We start from the raw sequence: 7,923 nt of genomic DNA on the forward strand, positions 1-7,923 counted from the left end.
AGGTACCCAAGAAATTGTAGCTCAGTAGAGGACCAAGGCTGCCCGGACCCAAATCCCCAGAGATTGCAGCCCCATGAGCAGAGCAGCCCTTCCCCAGGCCAGCACACCTGATGCCAGTCGGGCTCCAGTGACCCAGCCTTCCAACCACGAGGCAGCTCTGAAGAGGGGGGAGGCATCTCCTCCTAGCACAGAAGTCCCCTCCCCATGTCTGTCTTCTCCCACATAATTATATTTGCAACTGGGACAGATGAGGTGTTGGAATTTTCATCCCATTTTTCACAGACCTTTGAGCCAGGATATACCCACGCAACTGAAATTCAAAGCCATCCTCTGAGTGGGAGTTAACCATCTTCCCTCCCTTGTAAATCTACTAATGAACTGTAATTGCAAAGGTAGACCCTTTATTGAAATCTGATAACCAATTCACTTTGGGGCAAAGCTGTTCCCAAGACTTGAAGAAGGAAAGAAGTGTATATTAATTAGCTTAATTCTTTATCTATATAAAAATCAAGAAAACAAAAATATTGACTAGAGAACAACTTGCCAATTAGACAGTGGCTGCCCTGAGGAGATGCTGATTTTCCTTTTTTCTGGGACTTGTTTATAACATTCTGTTGATCAAACCTGGATCGGAGAGAACGTGGGAATTACATGGAGAGGGTGGATGGAATGAGGCCCTGGAGCAGACGTGGGGAGAATTGGGATGAGTTCGCAGCAGGAGTTTGGGTTAAAAAGACCTCAAGATGCCAGCCCCTCTCTTTCTCCGAGTCTGACAAGATGGTCCTTTTACACTCATCCCCTCTCAGGGAAGAATGTGTTCCTCAGGAGGGTGGCCGTGTAGGTGAGGCTGTGCCAGCCAGGGATCCAGTGTAGGCTGGGTTCCTAGAAGCAGAGTAGGATGGGGACCTGTGGGCAAGTGGCTTGTGGAGGGGGCTCTCAGGAGGGGGGCGAGGGAAACGGGAGGAAGGAGAGGAGCCAGGCAAGGCTGAGGGCTCAGCTCGGGTCTGGCCCCAGCCTGAGCCCACAGGGAGCCCTGGAGCGTGGTGCCCCTCCAGCAATGAGCTGGGCCTTTTGTACCTGTGTCCACTGGTCATTAATTGGAGGTCACCAACTGGGGAGAATGTAACCTCAGCTTTTTCAGGGTGAGCTGGAAGTCAGCTCCCTTCAGCTGAGGTTAATACTCACCTCCACTAGAGCACGGGTGCACTGGCCCAGGAAAGAGAACCTTGCATGGCAGCCCCCATACCTGTTGTGGGTTGAAAAAATTCATGTGTTGTGGGACTTCCCTGGTGGTCCAGTGGTTAAGACTCCTCATGTCCACCTCAGGGGGTGCGGGTTCGATCCCTGGTCAGAGAACTAAGATCCCACATGTCGCAGGGCACAGCTAAAAAAAAAAAATCACATGTTGAATTGTCCTCCAAGAATTCATATGTTGAAGTCCTAACCCCAAGTAACTCAGAATGTGACCTCATTTGGAGATAGGGTATTTACACAGGTAACAAGTTAAAATGCGGTCATTAGGATGGGCCCTAATTCAATATCACTAAGGTCCTAATAAAAACAAGAAATTTAGACACAGACATGCACGCAGGGAGAAGGACGTGTGAAGATGAAGGCAGAGACCAGGTTGATGTTTCTTCACAACAAGGAATGCCGAAGATTGCCAGCAACCCACCACAAGCTAGGAGAGAGGCGAGGAACAGATGCTTCCTCACAGCCCTTGAAGGAAACAACCTTGCCAACACCTTGATCTGGGACTTCTAGCCTCTTGGAACTGTGAGACAATGAATTTCTGATGTTTAAGCCACCCAGTCCACTTTGTTATGGCAGCCCGAGAAAAGAAATATAAGGCTCAACTCTGACTCTGAACATGATTCTGCCCATGCAGCATCCAGGCCTTGCCTTTGATATCAGCTTCCTAATCTTCCTTGAGAAACCTCTGGGCAGCCCTCTAAGTCCTCGGGGGTCCTGCAGAAATCACTCCACCCTCATATCAACCTGGCCAACCGGAGTCCTGTATCTGCCTGGCCACAGTTATTGGTTCAGAAATGAGCACGTGACCCAACCTGAGCCAATGAGGCTGAATTCTGGGACTTTCTGTGGACTTGGAGACAGCAGGGTGTAAGCATGGTCCCAGCTGTGGGACCACCTAGAAGAAAGGGCCTGCAGGAATGTGAGGCCTCCATGACAGAGACTCAGCCAGGAATGGAGACCTGATGACATAATTTATTTAACTAATAGGATTTCGTTTCCCCCATCATCCTAATTTCTATCTATGTGTATATATTGCATCAAATGTATAGCTGTTTCAGATCAATTTGGGAACATAAATTTTAAAACTACAAAAAATGGGTAGATTCAGACTGTAGTCCAGGGTGATCTTGAACTGGGAAGTAAGACTGCGTTATTAAGGAAAAATTAGAGTGATCATTTATTGGAGTTGAATTATATACTACATGTGCTGAGCATCAATGCATTTGTTTTACATGCATTACCTTAAGCCCCACAGTCATCCCTCTGAAGTAGGTCCTGTTATTCCTTCACTTTTTCAGTTGAAGAAACTTGTGTTACTTTCAACCAGCCGTTTTGCTACCCTGATACCAAAAACAAAGATAAAACACAAAAAGAAAACTACAGACCAATATTCCTTGTTTATGTCTCCTGCTTTCCTGTGCATTACCTGAACAATTTTTAGACTTCAGTTTTGATTTATCTATGGTGTTTTTAGTATATCTCTTTTTACAGCTTCTTTAGTATTTGTTCTAGGTGTTACATTATATCTACATCACTTATTACAGTCTCCTGGTGGCATGATTTTACCAGTTTGAGTAAATATAGAAAACTTACCTCCCTGTACCCTCCCCCATTTAAAACATAAATGTCTTAACTATTTCTTCTATATACATTTTGAACCATTTCAAATAGGGTTATAATTCTTGTTTCAACCATCAAAAACAATTTAGAAAACTTAAGAGGAAAAGTCTATTGTATTTACCCATATTTTTGCTTACTGTGTTCTTTCTTCTTCTTGGTATTCCAAGATTCCTTCTTTTATTGTTTCCTTTCCATTTAGAGAATTTTTTAACCATTCTTTTAGGGTAGGACTGCTGGCAACAAATTATCTTAGTCTCCCTTCATTTGAGAATGTCATGGCTTCCTCTTCATTTATGAAGGATGTTTTCACTGAATATAGGATTCTAGGTTGACAGTTCTTTTATTTCAGCACTTAAATATATTTGCCACTTCTTCCTAGCCTCTGCAGTTCCTGAAGAAAACTAAACTGTCGTTCTAATATTTATCCCTATTGATAAGGTATCAGTTCTCTCTCTCCACTTTCAAGATATTTTGTTTAATTTTTAGAAGTTTGACTATAATGTGTCTTGGTGTGGATTTCTTTGTTTTTTCTTATTTGAGATTCGTTCAGCTTCTTGAATGTCTAGGTTTATGTCTTTTGCCAAATTTTGGAATTTTTCAGCCATTATTTCTTGGACTACTTTTTCAGATCACCACCCACACTTCTCTTCTCCTCTGGGATTCTAATGATGCAAATGATAGATCTTTAGTTATAGTTCCATAGGTCCTTGAGGCTCTGGGTTTTTTTCCTCCAAGTATATTTTTTCTTTGTTATTCAGTTTGGGTAATTTCTACTGCCCTGTCTCCAAGCTGACTGACTCTTTTGTCTCCTCCATTCAGCTATTGAACACATACATTGACTTTTTTATTTTGGTTATTGTTATTTATGACACAGAATATAGTCTATCTTGGAGAATGGTCCATGGGCATTTGAAAATTAATGTGTGTTTTGGATGGAGCATTCTGTATATGTCAATTAGATCCTCTTGATTGTTTGCTCTGCTCTAGATTTTTGCTGATTTTCTGTATATTAGTGGTATCAATTGCTGAAACTGTGGTTTTGAAGTCACCAGCTATAATGCTGGATTTGTCCATTTCTCCTTTCAACTTTATCAGTTTTTGCTTCATGTATTTTGAGGCTCTATTATTTGGTGCATATATGTTTAGGATTGTTATGTCTTCTTGGTGAGTTGATTCTTTTAACATTATGTAATGTCCCTCTTTCCTCTCTGTCTAGTAATTTTCTTTGCTCTGAATTCTACATTATCTGATATTAATATGACCACTCGGGTTTTTTTTTTTTTAATTACCAAGAGAATTTAATGGAATCTCTATAGTCCATGACCAGAGAAAGATGAAACCCTGCCTAAGGTTCCAGATTCTGGGAACCAACTCCAGGCTGGACACTGCTTTTGGGGGATGGATGATGTCCCTACCCTAGTCCCAGGGCTTGAGGGAGCTCAGTGCAGCTGCTCAGACCAGAGCCCTGCCCACAGCAGTGTTGAAGACTTGGGGGTTGGAACTGGCTGACTGGCTGGGACCCAGTGCTGAAGATGTGACATCTCAGTCACCAGTCACTGAGGCTCCTGGTGAGAAGGGCTGGGTGATATCTGTCCATCTTCATGGTTTTGTTCCAGGTAAGGAAACTGAGGCCAGGCAGAGGGTTTCGAAGGGGCAGCCCAGCTAGATGCTCAGAAGTTGGGTGAGGCTAGGATTCAGCCCAGGACCCTGGCCTGGCCTGCCATGGGAGCCCATTCCCCTTCCCTCCCAGGAGGATAGTCAGCTGAGGGGGTTAGCCTTGCCCTGTCTGACATCATGTTGGGGGATGAGGCAGTTCAGTCTGCATGGTACAGAGGACCACAAAGCCTGGGAGCATCACAAGGCCTAGGATCTGGTACTTCAGGAAGGAGAGGTACCTGTCCCAGCCCAGTATCAGGCTGTTGGTGTAGGTGACTCAGAACTGGGGGTAGGTAGGAGCCATGAATAGAAATTCACCAGTTGCTCAGCTGGCCTCACATACCAGTCAGCCTTGAAGAATTCCCAGAACTTGTCCCACAGCTCCTGGCAGCTCTCAGCCAGCATCCAGCCCTCCAAGAAGTACCAGAGACCCAGCACAGGGAAAACCATCAACTGGTTGACAAGGACATTCCTGAGGATGTTTAGGAGGCCACAGCAGTTGGACACAGGGAGCAGGTAGTCCAGGCAAAGGTATCAGCATTGTATGAAGGGGCCCATGCTGTAGGCCACCAGAAACGTACTTGATGAGCACCTTGGGTCAAACTTCTGTCAAGGCCAGGCACAAATCTCCCAGGACTGGTAGGTATGTATTGTCCCCAGCCTCCATGAGAGTGCCACAGCCCAGATTATTGGTGATGAACAGTGCATGGCCTTGGAACAAGGGCTGCCCTGCAGCCTACAGGCCATACAGCCAGTTCCAACCACCATATACCATCACCTGCCCCTACTTCTTTAATCAATATTTTCATGGTGTATCTTTTTCCATTCTTATAATTTCACCCCATCTACGTTGTTGTATTTGAAGTGAGTTACTTGTACATAGCATATTGTTGGATCATGTGTTCTTGGGGTAATTGTTTATTTTATTTTGTTTTTGGTCTACTCTGCCAATCTCTGCCTTTTAATTAGTGTATTTAGCCCATTTACATTTAATTAGTGCTATGTTGGGGCTTAGGGCTATGATGTTATTTTTTATTTTCTGTTTAGTTTCTTTGTTTCCTATTCCTCTTTATCTTTCTACCTTCCTGTGCATTACCTGAACATATTTTTAGGATTCCATGTTGATTTATTTAGTGTTTTGAGTCTATCATAGTTTTATTGGTGTTTGCTCTAAGTATTATGAGATATGTACATAACTTATTGTACTCTACTGGTATTGATGTTTTACCACTAAGAGTTAAGTGTTAACACCTTACTTCCATTGAGATCCCTTTACCCTTCACACTTTTTAAGTATCATAGACTTAAACACTCGCCTTAGAGATACTGAATACCACAGTAGATGGTTTTTAAATTTTGCCTCTACCACAAAATATGTAAGAAAACTCATGAGAGAAAAGATTGCATATTCTATTTACCCCTATCCACTCTGACAGTCTTCATTCCTTTTTGAATTTCCAAGCCTCCTTCTGCTACCATTTTCTTTCTGTTTAGACAATTTCTTTTCATCCATTCTCTAAGGATACATTTTCTAGCAATAAATTCTCTTAGCTTTTCTTCATCTGAAAATGTCTTTACTTTCCCCTAATTCTTGAAGGATATTTTCACCAGATATAGAATTCATGGTTGACAGTTCTTTTCTCTCCGTACCTGAAAAACTGTTGTACCACTTAACCTGAGCCTCCACAGTTTCAAAAGAGATATCCACTGTCATTCAAACTAATGTAACTTATAAGTAACAAGTAGTTTCATTCTGGATGCTTTCAAGACTTTTTCATTGTCTTTAGTTTTTGAACATTTAATTATAATGACTTGGCATCAGTTTCTCTGAGTTTATCCTATTTAGAATTTGCTCAGCTTCTTGAATCTGTAGGTGTACGTATTTCATTAAATTGGGGAGGTTTTAGCCATTATTTCTTCAAATACATTTTTAGTCCCACTCTCTCTCCTCTCCTTCTGAGACTCTAATGATATCATTGTTAGTTCTTTTGCTATTGTCCCTCTGGTCTCTGAAACTCTGTTTATTTGTTTGTTTGTTTGTTTCAGTCTATTTTCTCTCTGTTGCTCAGATTGGGTAAATCTGTTGACCCATCCTCAAGTTCACTGATTCTATCTTCTATCATCTTCACTCTACTGTCAAGCCATTCACTGAGTTTTTTATTTTTGTTATTGTATATTTTAGTACTGTAATTTCCATTTGGTTCTTTTTTATAACTTAGATTTCTTTGCTGAGATGTTTTTCATTTGTTTCCAGAGAATTCATAATTGTTTATTGAATCATTTTTGTGATGGCTGCTTTAAATCCTTGTCAGATTACTCCAACATTTGATTCATCTCAGTGTTGACATCTGTTGATTATCTTTCTCATTCAAGTTGTGACTTTCCTGGTTCCTGGTATGATGAGTTGTTTTTTGTTTTGTTTTGTTTTGGTTTTGTATCCTGGACATTTTGTATATTATAAGACTCTGGATTCTATTTAATCTTTTATTTCTTTTGGTTTGTGTGTGTGTGGCTTTTTGGGTTTTGTGGAGGGGGGTCGTTTGTTTGTTTCGGCAGCTGTTATAGCAAGAGGCCAGATGGGTGTATATGCTCAGCTCCCCCCAGCATGCCTGGAAATTGGACACCAACTCTACCCTCTTGTTGCTGCTGAATGCAGATATTAAGCTCAGCTTCCCAGTGCCCTACTGACACCAGGGATGGGAAAGCCGAGGGCTGACTCATGCCGCTTTGTTGCTGCAGGGTGGAGGCAGGAGCTGAGCTTCCCATTGGGTCCTGCTGACACCAAGGTAGGGGAAGAAGAGAAGCAGAGTGTCAACTAGCCCTGCCACCACCCCCTCATTCTGCCTCATTGTTGCCAGGTGGGAAGACTCTTTTCTCTGGGTCCCACTGATACCAGCTGGATGATGGATGGGGGCATTGAGTGTGAATAGCTGCACCTTCTATCACCATAAGTCTCATTGCTGCCAGGTGGGAGCAGATGCTTAGCTCATGACTGGACCCATCTGACACTACTCTGGCAGGGGAATCAGAGCATCTACGCTTCCTTGCAAAGGGGGTGGGGCAGGGGGGACTTCAGCTTCCTGCTCAGTCCCACTGAAAATGCAGAGGGGTGGGGGAAGAGAGTTCTTCTGTTGCTTTTTGACTGGAGTAAAGGCAGATTTTGACAAGAAGTTTTTCTGCTATTAGGCCACCCTTTCCCCGGTAATTGGCTAGAGTGGCAGCTTTTTCTTGGAGCTTTTTTAGTCTGTGTCTATTTGTGGTTTTGGGTTGGAGGCTTCTGCAGCACTCTGTCGGGATACATGGGAGGCAATAAGGAAACCACCTCGTCATTCCTCTGAGATTCCCAAGGCAGGCTACCTTCTTCTTTCCATCTTTCAGAGTCTTCCCATGCTTG

The 7,923-nt window shown here is 42.9% G+C and overlaps 1 long non-coding RNA gene and 1 pseudogene across 1 annotated transcript; both read right to left on the minus strand.

Annotated features, from left to right (window-relative positions):
* Window positions 1-479: 479 nt before the first annotated feature.
* Window positions 480-2,711, minus strand: LOC132516311 (uncharacterized). Its single transcript, XR_009539295.1, has 3 exons — window positions 2,496-2,711; window positions 1,247-1,384; window positions 480-882 (listed from the first exon to the last, which is right to left on the minus strand). It is a non-coding gene; the product is annotated as an uncharacterized LOC132516311 (long non-coding RNA).
* A 1,955-nt stretch (window positions 2,712-4,666) lies between these two features.
* On the minus strand, window positions 4,667-5,305 carry LOC132515582 (mpv17-like protein 2; annotated as a pseudogene).
* Between the last annotated feature and the right edge of the window lie 2,618 nt (window positions 5,306-7,923).

This window comes from Lagenorhynchus albirostris, chromosome 2 (genome assembly GCF_949774975.1).
Source record: "Lagenorhynchus albirostris chromosome 2, mLagAlb1.1, whole genome shotgun sequence".
In the NCBI taxonomy this organism is placed as follows: Eukaryota; Metazoa; Chordata; class Mammalia; order Artiodactyla; family Delphinidae; genus Lagenorhynchus; species Lagenorhynchus albirostris.